This window comes from Lepus europaeus, chromosome 7, assembly GCF_033115175.1.
Source record: "Lepus europaeus isolate LE1 chromosome 7, mLepTim1.pri, whole genome shotgun sequence".
Classification (NCBI taxonomy): Eukaryota; Metazoa; Chordata; class Mammalia; order Lagomorpha; family Leporidae; genus Lepus; species Lepus europaeus.
The window spans coordinates 127,660,575-127,679,878 of NC_084833.1; positions in this window are offsets into that span (position 1 = coordinate 127,660,575).

Genomic DNA, 19,304 nt, shown 5'->3' on the forward strand with positions numbered 1-19,304 from the left:
CTGCTCCACTTCTGATCAAATTCCTGTTTATGTGCCTGGGAAAGCAGTGAAAGATGGCCGAAGTCCTTGGCACCCTGCACCCTTGTGGGAGACCTGGTTGAAGCTCTTGGCTCCTGTCTCTTGGATTTGGCCTGGCTCAGCCCCAGCCATTGCAGCCACTTGGGGAGCGAATCAGCAGATCCACAGGGAGAGATGGAAAATCTCTCCTTGCTTGTCTCTCTGCCTTCTGAATGAAATGAAAATGAGTAGATAACACTTTATAAAAAGAGATACATATGGATGTCTTTTTTTTTTTTTACAAAGGGGCATTTTTTCTGTACCTTGTTTTACATAAATACTCTGTCCCTACATCATTTTTCAGACCTATTACATATTTAGTATTTGTACAGATATACCATAATGCATTTTACCAATTCTCTGTCAATATACATTTAGGTTGCTTCTGTTTTATTCCCATCTTGAACAATACTACAATGAACTGACTTGGTCTTTATGTATTTGGCCAAATATATGTAAGATACATTTGCAGTTCAATCTAGCAAGGGACATTTACATTTAAAGAACTTTGATCTGCCAAGTTATCCTCCAAAGAGAGTACTGTGTTATTCTCCTGCCAATATGAGTGCGAAGGCCTGTTTCCCCACACCTTCCAAGTGTGTGTGATCAGAGTCAAAATTCCTTCTGATGTGTCCAATTTCCCATTTCTTCTGCTCTCTGTCTTCAACTTTTCTTTTCCTCTTTTTAGGTCTCTGATCACAGTTGGCTTTTGCCAAACTAATCTATTAATATGTTCTGCAATTATTTCCTCTCTACTTACCTTCTACACTGCCTTCTCTCACTCTCCAACCTCACTTTTCCTGCTCATAAACTTCCCTGTTAGAAATTAACTAAATTTTTTAAAAAAAACTAAAATATAAATGGTTAATTTTGGCAATCTGCACAAATGACCTGTATACTATTAGTTTTTGCCTTTGAGTACTCCCAAACCTCTACTGACCTCCACCTCCTCCCTCCTCCTTCACTCCTACTCCCTTTCTACATCACTGCCCCCTTTGCCCCTGAAGCTCTCTGTTTGGAAGCAGTCCTGTAGACTGACATTCAATCATGTGAGAAATGTTACTTATTGCAAAATGATTCTATAGGACAGGCCTGAATGGCATCTGCTGGCCTTCTAATTAACCTTTACATATGTTTCCAGCATACATGGGGCCAGTATTGAGGCATATTATATAAAGCCACTGCCTGTGACATTGACATCCCACATGCGCTATGGTTCATGTCCCAGCTACCCTACTTCTAATCCAGCTCCCTGGTAATGTGCCTGAGAAAGTATCAGAGGACAGCCCAAGTGCTTGTGTTCCTGCTCCTTCATGGGAGACTTGGCTGAATCTCCTGGCTCCTGGTTTGACCCAGCCCAGCCCTGGCTGTTGTAGCCACTGAGGATGTGAACCAGTGGATGGAAGATTGGTATCTGTGTGTGTGTGTCTGTGTGTGTGTCTTTTCCTCTGGCTTTCAAATAAATAAATTTTTTTAAAGGGGTATACACTGTGTTGAAGCTAGATGAAAAACATCCCTTGCAGCACTGACATTCTATATAAGTACCAGTGTATAGTCTGGTGGCTCCATTTGCCACCCAGCTCCCTGCCAATGGCCTGGGATCAAGTGCTTGGGCCCAAATGGGAGATCTGACTCCTGGCTCCTGGCCTCAGTCTAGCACAGCATAGGCTGTTGTGGCTATTTGGGGAGTGAACCAGCAGGTGAAGATCTCTCTCTCTTAAAATAGAAAAAAGAATAATATTAAAGAGAACAAATAAAAAATTCCCTCTCTGTCATTCTGCCTTTCTGTTAAAAAAAAAAAAAGCTTCAAAAAATTTTAAAAAACTGACCACAAATAATTCTGACTCAATTTGACATAAGATGGAGCTCTCAAGAAAGCTAGTGCTGACTTTGTTTAGTGCCTCCTCAATCCCTTTCTGCAGAATAAATACTTTCTTTTGCTTTCCAAGCACCCAAAGCCAAAATAACCAGTGCTACCCAGTTTAACTGTTAAGGCTGCTCCAGCATTGAAGGAAAGGAGGAGGAAGGGACACAAATGCATGGTGCTTTAGATCATAGTTTCAGACCAGAGTCTCATGGTTGGGGGGTGGGTGTTTTCTCAAGATGGAGTCTCAGGGGCTCCAAAATGGTGTCCCTACTGTTAAGGTGTTACTTCATTACCAGCTTATGTATCTCATACAAAATATTTCTTACACATTTTATAAAAATTGCCAGAAACCTATAGCCATGAAGGGAATGATGTACCAAGGACAGCCAGTTAGCCTGATGAGTCTAAGCATCCTGTTCTCAGCTTTCTCCAAGTCATATTAACAGGTAAACAACACGGTTGCTCAGAAAGTGGTCTTACAGTTGTTTCATGGGTGTGAAGCAGCTCTTTCCACCAGAAACACAAAAATGCTTGTCCATTCACAAGCACTGTGATAGGGAGGGCACTGAAGAAAAGGTCAAAAACAACACACTGGGGCTGAGAGGAGAAATGCTGTCACCCTAACACCCTCTATCCAGAAATCACTTTCTATGTTTACTTCCTAAATGACTTGCTTATGCTAAATGAGTTTCATAAACTAGTAATCTGGTGACAATGACATTCTATCAGGACACTGGAATCACTCAGTTATTCATGTGAAAACTACATTACACTGAAACTCACTCAGCAATAGTTTTCAAGGTCACAGCTTCTACTCTACATCTCTGTTGGGGGGAGAGGTGAATTTTTTTCTTTCCCCTCTTTTTGACCCCTCCTCACATTAACAACTTGAAAAGATGCTTCCATAGACCATGGTCTTTATGAAAATGTAGAATATAATCCTATGTAAAAAAATGTCATGGGTAAAACACAGAACCCAAAATAAGACAAGTAACTGGACTTCGTAGTTAATTCAGAGTGGGGTCCAGTGCTGTGCAAGATTGAGTAAAGCTGCCCCTTCAGTGCCGGCATCCCATATGGGCCATGCCAGGTGGATTTTTTTCAAAGGGAGGGGGAAATTTTTTCCAAGTCCCAGCGGCCCCACTTCCAATCTAGCTCTGTGCTATGGCCTGGGAAAGCAGTAGAGGATGGCCCAGGTCCTTGGGTCCTGCACCCAGTGGGAAATCCAGAAGAAGCTCCTGGTTCCTCGTTTCAGGTCAGCCCAGCTCTGGCCATTGCAGGCATTTGGGGAATGAACCAGCAGATGAAAGACATCTCCCTCTCTCTCTGCCTCTGCCCCTCTGTATCTCTGACTTTCACATAAATAAATATTTTTTAACAGCCTGGTGGAGCACTGGGTGACTAAAGAACTGGGCAGAGAAAGTGTTACTTTTCTGTATTTGCTTTTATAGTTCTCCACTTCATGCAAATCCAGACTAAAATAACTCCAGTTGTTGACTCACACAGTTCACTCTCACTTTATAAAGGGATCCATGACAGGCAATAACAGTTGACATCCTTCCTCACAGGAGAAGGAAGGGCTGAAGACAGAAATTGAAAAGCAATTAAATCATCAGCTAAGATTCTGTGGCCTCAAACTCCAGATTGAAAAGTCTGTTAACTAAACACGGACGAAGGATCAATCTGCTCACACTTCACACTGTTCCCTCTGGCGAAAAGCTCAGCACGCAGGGCCACAGCTGCCAGGTGTGTCCGTGGGGAATCCAACGGCCGATGAGGTGCAGAATGGGGGCCATGGAGCAGCTCCTATTCTGCCCTCCTTACCACCCCTGCTGCCTCCCGCACCCCTCTGAAGGCCACTGAGCCCCGCCCCGCAGAAGCAGCAGCCAGAAGGCATTCTGGGAGATGGGCTTATTTAAATAGAGTGAACATCAAAGACTTATGTCTCTCTCTCTCTGCCTCTGTAGTTCTGCCTTTCAAATAAATAAATAAAATCTTAAAAAAATGCTGATGAGAAACTATTTTTAAAAAAGAAACTAGAAGACATAATCAGTGGCTATATGAACAACCTAAATAAAAATAAAATTCAAAATCTCACAGAATTATATAATTCATAGCTAAATTTGGAATATCACAGTTGGAAGTAGCAATTGGAAGACCTCTCCCTCTTTATAAATCTGTCTTTCAAATAAACAGAAATCTGTAAAAAAGAAAATATAATTCCCTCTTAGTTTGGAGAGATTCTGAATCATAGCTCATTGTATGTGTTTAATGCAAATAAAAATAGATTACAATGCACTATTCCATTTCTGATCCACTCCCTGTGAATAAATGTGGAAAACCAGTGGAAGATGGCCCAAGTACTTAGACTTCTGCCACACACCTGGGAGACTTGGAAGAAGTTCTGGGCAGGTACTGGCCCAACCCCAGCCATTGTGGCAATTCGGGGACAATCAGCAGATGGGAGGGAGATCTATCTCTTTCTCTCTATATCTCTTTCAAATAAATAAATAAGTAGTAAATAAAATTTTTTGGGTCATCAGGTTACACTTCACAGAAAAGATATAGATGTTATATCTCTTCATCAATGTGTTCTCATGAATACAAAATTGCAAAACACACTGGCAAAAAGACAAAGAAAAAACTAGGCCAAGTGATGGGAACTACAAACTGCACCATATCTAGGTGAGTGGTCCTGGACTCTGAGGCGAAAAAAAAACAGCAAACAGGTTCAAAGCAGTGTTAACTGAACGAATCACTGTTTTTGAAACTTATTTATAAACAAAGTATATTTATGAGCTTTTTCATATTTCCCCCCCAAAAAATCAATGTAATTGCTATTGTTTACATAAAAGATATTGCCTATGTCCTTAAACAGGGCACATAAATGTGCAAAATTATCTTAGAAGATTTGCATTTTTTTAAAGATTTTATTGGGACTGGCACTGTGGTACAGTGGTTTAAAGCCCCAGCCTGCAGTGCCAGCATCCCATAAAGGCACCAATTTGAGTCTCGACTGCTCCACTTCTGACCCAGCTCTGCTGTGGCCTGGGAAAGCAGTGGAAGATGTCTCAAGTGCTCAGACCCCTGTACCCATGTGGGAGACCCAAAAGAAACTCTTGGCTCCTGGCTTTGGATCATTTCAACTCTGGCTGATGCGGACATTTGGGGAGTGAACCAGTGGAAGGAAGACTCTCTCTCTGGCTCTACCTCTATCTATAACTCTCTTTCAAATAAATAAAAATAAATCTTTAAAAATAATGGATCAAAGGCACAAGATTTTAAAAAAAAGATTTTATTTATTTGAGAGATACAATTACAGAGAGAGGGAGGGATAGAAAATATTTCTTCACTCCCCAAATGGCCTCAGTGGCCACAGTTGAGTCACTCAGAAGCCAGGAAAAGGAGTTCCCTCAAAGTCTCCCATGTGGGTGCCAGGGCCCAAGGACTCAGGCCATCTTACACTATTTTCCCAGGCCACAAGCAGAGAGCTGGATCAGAAGATGAGCAGTCAGGACACAAAATGGCACCCATATTGGATGCTGGTGCAACATCACCAGCCTCCAGATGATTTGAATTTAAGAGCCAACTTCTGGAAGGAGAATGGAGAGATAGAGAGGAAGAATTGGAGAAGACATGATCACCAACCATTAGCCATAGAGTAGTAAGAATAGTGAACAAAAAAGACAGGAAGCATGATTACAATTCAGCACTAATTGGTTACGCAGAGGGTTCAAAGTGGAGTTCAATTCCATGATGTGTGCATGAAAGACTGTGTGGACACTGGCACAGGAAGTTGAAATTGGAAAAAAATCAACAAGAATATGATGCAAAGAAGTGAGACTGGTACCCATATGAGATGCTGGCACTATAGGCTATAGCTTAACTTTTAAGTCTTGAAAAAAATATTATTTGCACACAATTGATACCTGCAAGACTCAAAGAATCTCCTGAAAACACCTATCTGGTTGGTTCAATAAAAAAAGAATACTGGAGCCAACATTGTGGTATAGCAGGTTAATCCACTACTGGCAACACCAGCATATAGGTGTTGCCAGTACAAAACCCATACAGGTGCCCGTACAAAACCTCTCTGTACCACTTTGCATCCAGCTCACTGCAAAGGAATCTCAGAGAGCAGAAGATAACCCAAGGGTGTGGTCTCTTTCACCCATGTAGGAGATATGGAACCTCCAAGATCCTGGCTTCAGACTGTCATAGCAGCAGTCAATGTAGCCAATTGTGTAATGAATCAGCAGATAGAACCTCTCTCTCTCCTCTTTTTGTAACGCTTCATTTCAAATCAATCAATCAATCAATCATTTAAAAAAAAGATGAAACATGACCACTGCTGGGCAATAATGGGAGTCAGAAAGTATTTTTATTTTATATATTATTGTTTAACGTTGGCTCCTCCAGTTCTTCTAAAAAGTACAAGCAATCCTTTGGGAAAAAATAGCAATCTGTCATCTCCAAAGTAATTGATAACTGAAGGTTATGGCCATGACAACACTGTTAAATATGTGAACAGGTTAAATAGACCCCAAATAAATGCTTTAAAATGCTCAAAATTGTCCAAAAGAAAGGACAATGAAGCATACATAAAACAAAATTAAAATCATAAAATAAAAGATTAAAACATCATATCTCAAAAAGTTGACTCCATCTAAAATTGGGCAAACATATATCTAAGTCCACTTTTTATTTTGTCAGAAGCAATCCAACTGACAAAAAGTACTGAGGGTTTAAGCCATAAAGAGGCCAAGGGTGATAGATAGGAAATACAACACCTAAGCAATCTAGCCTTGAGAGTCTTTGCCAAAGGCTGCAATGTGGATTGCAGAGGAAGGATACTGCAGAGGGCAGGGACATGATGATTTGGGTCAAAGATACTTGGTAGTAATATTTAAAAGCAAAGAATGAATGATGTGTTTTCATCTTATGTATTTCTAATTATTTAATGTTTTGTTTTGAGAGACATAGTTTTGGAGAGAGAGCAGAAGGCAGTGAAAGATCTTCCATCTGTTGCTCCACTCCCCAAATGGCTGTAACAGCCAGAGCTGGGCCAGACTGAAACCAGGGGCCAGAAACTTCATCTGGGTCTCCCACATAGGTGGCAGGTGTTGAAGCACTTGGGCCATATGCTGCTGCTTTCACAGGTGCCCTAAGCAGGGAGCTGGATTAGAAGTGGAGCAACCAGAAAACAAACCAGAACCCATAAGGGATGCTCAAATCCCAGGCAGCTGTTTAACCCAATATACTACAATGTCACAGTTTTTGTAAATGTAGACACTAGAAGTCAGTGTTGACAACTCAAGAAATTAAGCTTCTGCAACTTAAGTGAGAGGCTAGGACTATATTCCTGGCTCTCAGTTATGACCCTGTCTCAGCCCTGATTGTTGTGCATGTGAATCAATGGAATGAAGCTGTTCACTCCTCAAATGGCCATAATGGCCAGAGCTACAGAGATCCCAAATCAGGAATCAGGAGCTTCTTCCAGGTCTCCCATTAAGGTGCAGGGGCCCAAGGACTTGGACCATCTTCTACTGCTTTCCCAGGCCATAGCAGAGAGCTGGATTGGAAGTGGGCAGCCAAGACTGGAACCGATGCCCATGGGATGCTGGCACAGCAGGTCATGACTTCACCTATCACAGCACAGCACCAGCCCAAAAATGTTCTTTTGAATAAACAGATCATGGCTCAAAGACTTGGTTTCCTGCCATCTGAATGGGAAATCGACAGAGTTCCTACCTCCTGGCTTTCATAGACATAACCCTGGCTATTGTGGACTTCTGCCAAGTGATCCAGCAGATGGAGGACCTTTTTCTCTGCCTTTCAAATAAACAAATCAGTAAAACATTATCAATATGTGATATGGAACAATGGATCGCTACCACCACTGGTTAAAGCCAGAGTTGCTCCACTTCCAATCCAGTTCCTTACTAATGCCCCTGGGAAAATATCTAAAGACAGTCCAACTACTTGGACCATTTCCATCCACCTGGGAAACCTGGATAGAGTTCCTGTTTTCTGGCTTTGGCCTGGTCCAGTCCTAGCCACTGAAACCATTTGAAGAGTGAACCAGCAGATGGTATTAGATAGAAAGATAGATCTGTCTCTCCCTGTCTTTCTATGAATCTGCCTTTCAAATGAACAAATAAATAAATTAAAAAATATATTGGTGTGACTTAAGCAATCTTCAAGGCAGCATCCTCAATTAAAGCAGTAGCTAACTAAAACCTCATTTGTGATTCCAGGTACCGCCAGCATTTGGACGGCCTAGCAGAAGCCACCCCAAAATGCTTACTAAAAATTACACATGAAATGGTTGAATTTTATACTTGCACAATTTTTATCCATTTTGAGTGGGAAGAGCCCAAAAACTTGGACCACCTTCCTGTTTTTTCACAGAATATCAGCAGGGGGCTGGATCAAAAATGGGGCAGCCAGGACATTAACTGGTGCCATATAGAATGTCAGGGTCACAGGCAGTGGCTTCACCTGCTGTGCCTCAACACAGGCTGCAAAACTGCTTTAATCTTATACATCTATTTGAGCACTGTGCTGTGATTTATTTGTATTTTACAAACCAACAAGCAGTAAAAGTGTGATTTATTCATGTTAAATAATGGAAATAGATTCACACTAAATTTTGTAGCATATAAGTAGCTGACATTAAGTGTGAAAAACTTTTATTATGCCCACTTTTGGATACACAATCCATAGAGATTATTAGGGAAAAAGTGTAACCATGGACAAAGAAAAGTCTTCCAAAACAAGTATTTGTTCCAAATTAACTGTGGTTTCTGAAATGGGTCTTAAAATATGACTTTTAAAATAACTGTGGTAAATTAAATAGCACTATTCAAAAATAAATAGATAAACCAGAGTTTGTGACATCTTCAACAAATCATTTGATATTTGTCAATGCCACTCCATCATAGCTCTAGATATCAAATATGACAAACTACATTTCACATGAATTGGAAAACAATAAAAATTTTTTTAAAAAATCATAGTAGGCAAGGCACACACTCTGGTATTTGATGTGAGCCTCCCAATCAGTGGCTTAAGCTTATGCAGTACAACCCCTGCCCCACTAGTTCCTGGTTTTGATGTAGCCTGGACTCAGTTGTGAGCCTTGGAGGAATCAGCACATGAAAGCACTGTATCTGTTTGTGTCTCTACCTAAAAGAAATGAAAGAATAAATTAAAGAAGTTTACTACACCCCTCATAAGCAGGATGCAGCTACAGAAGAGATGAGGACTCGACGCCCCTCAACGTCCCTTAGGATTAAGAGAACAGAGTCTGTGAGGGAAGAATGTTGTAGGCAGGCATACAGAATAAAATTGACTAGGTTTGTGAGCTAAAAGACCACACTTTCACCATGACCCTCTGTGTTCTCATACCCCTACCTGGCCACACCTGTGTACCCACTGGCCAATCAGGTTAATTAACTGCTCCCCTTTGGAAGTGGATTAAAAGTCTGGGTCGCAGTGTGCCCTTTCTCTCCTTTCCTTGGCCTTTTGCCATTATGGGGCTTGCTGCAGCCCTGCACCTCCAGGGTTCATGGCCTTTGGGCCACCTCACCCATGCTTCCTGGCCTAGATGTTCCTACATGTGGCTGGTTCCTAGTATTCAGCATGAATTCAGATTTGCTTCTCTCCTGTAAATAAGGTTCTCACTCTCCTATGCATTTCTTTCACTAAATAAAAGCTTAAAAATGTTACATTAAAAAAAAAAAGAAAGAAAAGAAAACAAATTTGGCTGCCTTCTGCTCTTTTCCCTATTTCTAAACTTTGCAACACAAGCAACCACAAATGTGCTCCATTAAAATAGATTTGCTTACTGTGGACATTGCAGGGAGGTTTGAGGGTAAGAAATGCCACTTGTGATAATGTCATTGGATACTGGAGTACCTTGTTGGAGCCTGCTTACCCTACCTGATCCATCTTCCTGCTGATGTTCATCCTGAGATGATGATTCAAGTACTTGAGTCCCCTCCATAAACATGGTAGATGCAAATGTAGTTTTTGGATGCTGGATTTAGGCTGTCCTAGCCACAGCTGTTGCAGGCCCTTGGGCAGTGAGCCAGCAGAAGAGGTCTTTCTGTCTCTGCCTTTCAAATAAATGAAAATGAATAAGACATTAAAGAAAAATGACAGCAAAAGAGAACAATTAAAATATCCTATTTTAATGAATTTTATTATATGAATTATCGTGTTCAATGTGAATTATCTAAATATACCAATTAAAACAGATTGAAACACGCAAAATAAAACCAAGACCAAACTATGTGTGATCTATAAGAAAACCATTTTAAATGTAAAGACACAAAAAGACAATATGATTCCGGGTTAATTATTATAGCACTGTATCAAGATTAAGTTCCTACTTATGCTGGCATCCAACAGAGTTATCAGCTTAAATATCAGCTGCTCTGTTTTCAATTGAGCTCCCTTCTTTTTTTTTTTTTTATTTTTGACAGGCAGAGTGGACAGTGAGAGAGAGACAGAGAGAAAGGTCTTCCTTTTGCCGTTGGTTCACCCTCCAATGGCCGCTCCGGTAGCGCGCTGCGGCCGGCGCACCGCGCTGTTCCGATGGCAGGAGCCAGGTGCTTCTCCTGGTCTGCCATGGGGTGCAGAGCCCAAACACTTGGGCCATCCTCCACTGTACTCCCTGGCCACAGCAGAGAGCTGGCCTGGAAGAGGGGCAACCGGGACAGGATCGGTGCCCCGACCGGGACTAGAACCCGGTGTGCTGGCGCCGCAAGGCGGAGGATTAGCCTGTTGAGCCACGGCGCCGGCCTTGAGCTCCCTTCTAATGTCTAGGAAAGCATTGAAGATTGTCCTAGTACCTGGCTCCTGCCACCCATGTGGGAAACCCAAATGGAGCTCTGGTATCCTCCAGATGAAGAATTAGGGTCCTGGCTTAGACCCAGTCCAGTCCAGCCCATTGCAGCCATTTGCAGAGTGAACCAGAGGATGGAAGATCTTTTCTCTGTTACTCTGCCATTCAAATAAATAAATATTTAAGAAAGAATAAATTTCACTTGCATATGAAATGTGAAAGATCTGCATTACAACATGGTGACTCTACTATGAATAATAACTTAGATTAGGTTTTAAGTGTTCCACCATCATCAAAAACACCTACATGATAGAATGCATATGGAGTGAGGTTTATTTCACTTCTACACATATTTATTACCATTAATGTGTTAAATTATTCATTTTTTTAACTGAAAATATATAAGTACATTAAGAGTAGGATAAACATAAAGATAACTTCAGTTCTGATTAGGACTTAGGCAAGAAAAATTTTAAGTTTTACACATGATATTGCAGGCAGTTTTCCAAAAGGATATTACACTGTTTCCTTAGCATCAATCTATGTAAAGTAAAATCCATACAACTGAGTGGGCATTACAGATACATCAGTGGTAATCAGTACAAATAAATATAAAAATAGAAATGCCAAATCACTGGAAATTGGTATTTAATAATGAATAATCACAGAGATGCCAATTACTACTACATGGAATAAGGAAATAAGGTCATCCCAGTGTTGACAAATCACAAAATACACATCAATGAAAATTTAGATAGTTAATCCCTCCACTCTATGAATACTTCATATTAGAATTTATCCACACCTGCAGTGTAACAATATTTTTCTTAGTTATTTAAAATATTTGCCATGCATTAGCACTGGTGGGGAATTAAAAAAAATAACAGTCACAGACATCGAATAGTAATCTAGAAGAAAGCAATGTTCCATAACTACTGGAACCACTGAAGCGAACTGCTTGAACTACAACCTAGAATAGAAACATCTGGGAAAAAAAACACTCAAGGAAAAAAAGGAAAATTCTTCTTTGGAAGAAGTAGATAGTAAACTACAAAAAGAAACACAAAGAATTAGATCTGGTCACTTCTGAGAACAGTGGGGGAAGAAATCAGGAAGACATCTGAACTGATAAATGCCCATTCATTCACTTGGGTAATCATTCTGTGGGTGTTTATATTTTTTATGTAAAGTTATCTGAAAATAAGTGCTACTGAACAAAAAATCAGGCCCTGGCTTCTCCACACTTGGATTCACCAGAGATGAAAGCATTTATTTCAAGAAGTCAGCATCTCAGGGAGAAAAAGATCTCTTCATCTAAAATGTGCTCTTTCCACCCAACAAGCCAGCAAGAGCTGTTTCTAAGAACATGGGTCGAGGGGCAGACACTGTGGTATATGGGGTAAAGGCAGCCAGCAGTACCACTGTCACATATGGGCACCAGCTGCTCCGCTTCTGATCCAACTCACTGTGAATTCACCTGGGAAACCAATGGAAGATCACCCATATGCTTGGGCCACTGCCACCCCCTTGGGAGACCTGGGAGATGCTTCTGATTCCTGGATTTGGTCTGGCCCAGCTCAGGTGATTGCAGCCATGTGGGGAATGAACTAGCTGATGGAAAATCTCTCTCCATCTCTTCCTCTCTCTCTCTCTGTACCTCTTCCTTTCAAATAAAATAACTAAATCTTTTTTTCAAAAAATGGGTATCTCCAGATGGAGGTTAGAAATCAAAGTGATTCTATTTAGTTGACAATTTGGCAGCTGTTCAGGCTTTGATCTAATAAGTGCTCACCTGGGGAAATCCAAGGGGCTGAGGCTCCTTTGTTAGCTGGGTCAAAAGTCTGCTATTCTGGGCTGGTGCTGTGCCACAGCAGGGTGAAGACCCAGCCTGTGGCACCAGCATCCCATATGAGATGCTCTTTTTCTGATCCAGCACTCTGCTGTGGCCTGGAAAAGTAGTAGAAGATGGCCCAAGTCCTTGGAGCCCTGCACCCATGTGGGAGACCCAGAAGAGGCTCCTGGCTGGTGATCAGCTCAGCTCTGGCCATTGTGGTCATTTGGGGAGTGAACCAGTGGATGGAAGACCTCTCTCTCTCTCTGCCTCTGCGTCTCTCTGTAACTGTCTTTCAAATAATTCATAAAAAAAAAGTCTGCTATTCCAAATCATCTCCGCTCAGTAGGCTCTTGCAATTCTTATGCAAACATTACTATTCAATAGACTAGTCAAAGGTAATTTACAACATCAGTAATTGTTTTTTTGTTATATAAAGTATAAAAAGAAGGTCAAGCTGCTGCCTGCAGGGCCTGCATCCAATGGTAGTACCAGTTCAAGTCCTGGATGCTCTAGTACTGATCTAGTTCCCTGTTAATGTACCTGGAAAATCAGTGGAAGATGGATGAAGCCCATGGCCTCTGCACCCTTAAAGGAGACCAGGAAGAATTTCCTGGCTTCTGGCTTTGGATCTGCCTAGCTCAAGCTATTGTGACCACTGAGGGGTCAATCAGTTCTCTGCCTCTGGCTCTGGTTCTCTGTAACTCTGCCTTTCAAATAAATAAATTAAAAAAAAAAAAAAAAAAAAGTAGTACTGGGGCCGGTGCTCTGTCATAGCTGGTAAAACCATTGCTTGCAGGGCCTGCATCCAATAGGAGTACCAGTTCAAGTCCTGGCTGCTCTACTACTGATATAGTTCCCTGCTAATGTGCCTGGGAAAGCAGTGGAAGATGGCCCAAGTCTTTGGTCTCTGCCCCCACATGGGAGACCAGGAAGAATTTCATGGTTCCTGGCTTTGGATTGGCCTAGTTCAGGTCATTGTGGCCATTTGGGGAGTGAACCAGTGGATGGAAGATTGATCTCTCTCTACCTCTGCCTCTCTGTAACACTGCATTTCAAACAAATAAGTAAATGAATTTTTTTAAAAATCTTTAAACTAAAAGACAAAAAAGCAACATATTTCACCAGTTCATGGAGTCTCCTATAATTACTTAGTTTCTCTTTTGATTTCCATTCACAGTTTGACAAATTTGCTATTTTTCAAAGTTCTGGAAATTCATGGTTTCTCCATTGATCTTCATGAGAAACCTGTATTCATAATTATTTGTTAGGACTTCATAATTATAACATCTTCTGTAGAAGAAGCAGAACTGTGGGTGACAAAAAGACTTAAAATCATCACAACTGAAATTTGGAAGGTAATTTAGCAATGGACAAGGAGATGCACGCAGAACTTTAAAAAGCACAGCAGTATTTTACAAACCAGTCCATCATTTCAGGCAATGATGGCATAGGAGCAATTTCAAAAATCTTCAAAAGTACCCAAGCACTCCTCCTCATTTTTTTTTTAGGAACAGCAACTGATAATATCCCACCAGGAGGCCGGCGTCCTGGCTCAACAGGCTAATCCTCCACCTTGCAGCGCCAGCACACTGGGTTCTAGTCCCACTTGGGGCACCGGATTCTAGTCCCGCTTGCCCCCTCTTCCAGGCCAGCTCTCTGCTATGGCCTGGGAAGGCAGTGGAGGATGGCCCAAGTCCTTTTTCAGTTGGGCCCAAACTGGAAAAAACGAAGTCCAAAATTTACTGGAAATTTGAGTCCAAATTCTTTGAAACTTTGATTTTTGATTTTTTGAATGTCTGTCAAGAATGTCAAGAAGGCTCAAAATTCAAAATATCTGGTTGAAATAAGATTCCATAAAATCATGATATAATATAGACCAAATTTGATCACTGTTACAAGGTGATTATTTAAATATTTGAAAATAGGGCTGGTGCCCTGGCTCAACAGGCTAATCCTCCGCCTAGTGGCGCTGGCACACCAAGTTCTAGTCCCAGCCAGGGCACGGGATTCTGTCCCAGTTGCCCCTCTTCCAGAACAGCTCTGCTGTGGCCCGGGAGCGCAGTGGAGGATGGCCCAAGTCCTTGGGCCCTGCACCCCATGGGAGACCAGGAGAAGCACCTGGCTCCTGACTTCGGATGAGCACAGTGTGCGGGCCATTGGAGGGTGAACCAACAGCAAAGGAAGACCTTTCTCTCTGTCTCTCTCTCTCACTGTCCACTAAGCCTATCAAAAAAAAAAAAAAAGATATTTGAAAATAAGATCATATTTAAATAACCCATAGCTCTTAATAAAAATTTAGCTGATTTAAAACAATTAGAATTTAGCAGACATCAAGAGAACATAACAGATTACTTTAACTCATTGCTTCAACAGAGAATCAGATTTTAATTTTACAGTAAAGAGGAATAGATTACTAGATGTTTTTCATCTGCCAACGTCCTTGATTTAATTTTGAAATAACCTACTTAAAATCTCCAAATTAAGATTAAGGTAACACATCAAATTTTAGCCTGAGTTGAACTATTTCCATAGAGAGTTTATAAACTAATCCAAATAGTTTTTATAGAATATAACATGTTGAGTATACAAAAGTTTACATTTAGACACATTTTACTCGCCTTTACCCAATTTAAATTAGCAGTTACACCAAAATGACTTAAGGTGCTGATATATTTTATCTGAATTTAATTAAAATTGCATTCATACAAGACAAGTACTAATTACCCATTGCTGTTTCATTGAGTACTGATTACCCGGAAACCTGTTAAAATAAATTGCAAAATAAGTTCAGCAAATTACAAAGCAATATTTTTAAAGGTAGTGATCTTTTTAGATTTGATCTTTTTAGATTGTTTACAGTGGGCCAGGTCCACGCAGGAAACCAGATTTTCCTGTTTGCTTTGCTTATGATAAAACAAGAGACCTCAGAAGGGTGAGAGACCTAATTTGTTTCTCAATAAGCAGGGAGCCCAAAAGGATGGGATTGCCATTCCCTTGCTATTCTTATGGTAAGACTGGGACCTGAGGGACAAAAGACCAGTTGGAGACCAAGGAGACCACCATTCTCAAACCAATAAGACAGAGATAGTAGACTTTGGGCCCTGACTGGTTCTGAGATAAAGAATCCCTAGGTGGTAGGGGGCGATACAGTGAGTGGGGGTAGGAGCTAGTGAGGAAGCACACTCGGGCAGAGAATTGCCTTGAGGAATAGATGAGCAAGGGGTTTCAGATAAGACAGAAGAGGTTGACACCGCCCCCTGGAATTTGGCAGGAGGGGGAGGTGAGGATACAGCTGTCGCATGGGGGATAATGGCACTGGATCTTCAGCCGCTGAGGTCTCAGGAGGCAGCTGAGCCACAGTGCTTGTAGATTGGAGCAATAAGGAGGAAGTTAATCTGCAGGATCAAAGGAGGTTGTAGTATTGGCGGTACCAAGGTTACAGGTAGAAAATGAGATTTTCTGCTCAGGCCTCTGACCCCTAGTGCGAGTCTTGGAGACCAGAAGGACCTGAGCGGGAGAGCAAGAAGCACACAGGGTAGGTTTAGTTCAAAGATAGGAAAAGGCTTGAACGTATAAAATCCCCTTCCATTTTCCCGAACGCTCACTACTCCGACTTCTGATTCCTCAGGGCCAAATGAGCCACCATGGAGGTGAGGGCTGGGGCCAGTTTGAGAGGGACCATCAGATGGAACGCAGTTAGAGAAAAGTTCCCATTGTGACTTATAGAGTCAGATCTGTGGATTGCAAGCGTCCTTGCATCCCGGCTATCTGACTAGCGAGAGAATATGGGAGCAGAAGGCGGGGTCGACACCCAAGCACCCACTGGAGCCCAGGGCCTAGCCTGTAAAGAGGCGAACAGAGATGAAGTCCTCACTCGCACCCACTGTATCCTGGACACAGTGTCCATAGAGTCTAAAGGCCTCAAGTAGGAGTTGTGGTGTCTAGCACTATGACCTTGAACGAAAGTCAGACGAATGTAGACGAGACTAGACCACAACTCAGTAGACAGAGTCGCCTTGAGAGCTTCCCGTTCCGCGTCTTACCTCAAACTTTGGAAGGCCGATGAGTGGATGGAGATCACAGAGTGTTCGGTGGCTTGGAAACAGTTCCGGAGGTGCGCTTTGCGATAGGCAGAAATCCAGGACCCCAGAGGACTAGGGGATGCTGGATTACCAATATAAAGCAATCCGGGCCATGGCAACAATGTTATATCTTTTTTTATTATTATTTTTGAACAGGCAGAGTGGATAGTGAGAGAGAGAGACTGAGAGAAAAGTCTTCCTTTTTGCCATTGGTTCACCCTCCAATGGCCGCTGCGGCCAGCGCATCTCGCTGATCCGAAGCCAGGAGCCAGGTGCTTCTCCTGGTCTCCCATGCGGGTGCAGGGCCCAAGGACTTGGGCCATCCTCCACTGCCTTCCCGGGCCATAGCAGAGAGCTGGGGCAACCGGGATAGAATCCAGCACCCCAACCGGGACTAGAACCCGGTGTGCCGGCGCCACAAGGCAGAGGATTAGCCTGTTAAGCCACGGCGCCGGCCCCAATGTTATATCTTAATGTTGGCCGTCGCAAAGCACACCGGACACAGGAGTAAGGGAAAGAGTTTATTGGGGAACACCCTACAGACTGGAGTGAAGGGGCGGCGAAGAGAAAAGAGAAGGAGACTGTAAGAGACCAAGAGGAGGGAAAAGAGAGACAAGCGGAGGAGAGAAGCCAAAAAGGAGAGAGCAGGGAGCAGAGCCAAAACAGCACGTGTTCAGGAACCGGCCCTTTAAAAACTTTGCCTGAGGGCGTGCAAGGAAGCAGGAGCAGCCAATCCCATTTGGATGGGGGTGGAGCCTGGCTCAGGTAGCTGAGACCTGTGGCCACATGAATAATACTTCAACAGTTTCCTAACAAGTGGACCCTTAATGCTGCTATCTCCTGCTGACCCACTTGGGTCTCCTGGAAAGCCCAGGCATCGCACATCACCAAATGCAAGACCACGCACACTCAGGTCATGCGGGATGGTGAGAAAAGCCATGTGCCAAACCAGGCACCAGGTGACAGTCCAAACTCAGCAACAAGCTTCAGCAGTCAGTGCCCACACTTCTGGTCATCAGTGGATCGCGGCAGCAGCATGTGGGAGAGGGCCCCGCATACCATGCCTGCTCCTCACCTCCCAAGGGAGACAGCCTCCAAACACATGTGCAAGCCAGGCAGGGGCGCTAGGACCCAGAACTTCCCGCAGAGAAAGTTTCCAAGCACCTCAACAGCTTGCCCCAGGTACAAGCCCTAGGACCCAGAGCTTCCCTCAGAGAAAATTTCCCGACACCACAACAGCTAGCCTCACACGACAGGGGCCCCACAATGCACTGCTCGGCCACGAATTTCTGCCCTGGGTGCCCCCCCTGCCGGTGACCAATGGGTCACACCAGCAGCCTGAGGCAGAGGGCCCTGCCGCCAACCCACACCATCCCCCGCCCCCACCCCCACCCCCACCCCCACCCCCACCCCCACCCCCACCCTGCCCCAGGTGGCAGAAAGCCCCCACTGCGCATGCGCAAGCCGGACAGCGCCCAGGGGGCTCCGAGCTTCCGGAAGAGAAGGTTTCAGGGGCTCGCTCATGCCCACAGGCGTGTTCCTGAGGCCTCCAGAGGCCGGCCTCAGCCTCTAGGTAGGACTTGTGGCCCATTGGCAGCGCCGGCCTGGCTCTCGCGTGCCCTGCGCCGCGCGAGAGGCAGACCAAGCCCAGCGCGGCCAGGCCTGCTGTCCTGACCGCGGGCCTCGCGAACGCCGCGGCCTGCACTCTGCCCTGCATTCAGCCGGGCACCTGAGCTCAGCCCTGCCCCCAGCTCGCCGTCTGGAGCTGCGCAGCACTGTGTGTACGTGTGCCCCTCCCACCCCGATCCTAACTCACTCCCCTAGGCCCTGCTCTAGAGCTCGCGGGCCTCCCGGGCTGCCTGCAAGGGTTCGGGGGGCTGTCCCCAGGCCCCAAGCGTTCGGCCTCTCAGCCTGCCGGGGCACCGGCCAGCCTCTCTCCTTGTCTCTGTCTCAGCCTCTGCGAGCGAAGCCGCGCACAGGGTTTCCGGTCCCGGGCTACGGGTCCGGTCCGCTAGGTCGGAGCGGCCTAGCCTTCCGCAGTTTGCCTCCGTGCAACAAGCAGTCTGGGGGCCGTCCCCGCTGAGACCCGGAACCGGAGGATGAGGCTGCCATCTGGGTGGTGGGCAGCTGCGGGCCAGGAGGGTGGGGGCCCGAAGCGGGTCCTGAAGCGGGTCTGGGTTTCCAACGCCCGACCCCGAGACCCGAGACCCTAGAGAGGGCCCTGAGGCGCAGCCGCGGAGCAGAAGCCAGCCACCTGAGCATTCCGGAAAGGCAGGCTGGAGCCGTGGGCTTGCAAAAGCCACCCCACATGTGTCCAGGGAGCCTGGAGGGCCAGGCCCGGCGGTCGGCACACGTCAGCTGGCTGCCCGCGGGCCTCCGCGCGCAAGCGGCCCCGCGTGGCTCTGCGCGGCCGCCCCCGCTGGCCCCCAGGGGTCTGGTGAGGGGCCCAGGTGCCGCTGGGCACCGAACGCATGACCACCCACGCTCCGGGCTCGCGGGGTCATGAGACAGTCTATGTGCCCCTGCGGGCCTCCCATGCCAGCCCCGCACTCGGCCACGAATTTCTGCCCTGGGTGCCCCCCCTGCCGGTGACCAATGGGTCACACCAGCAGC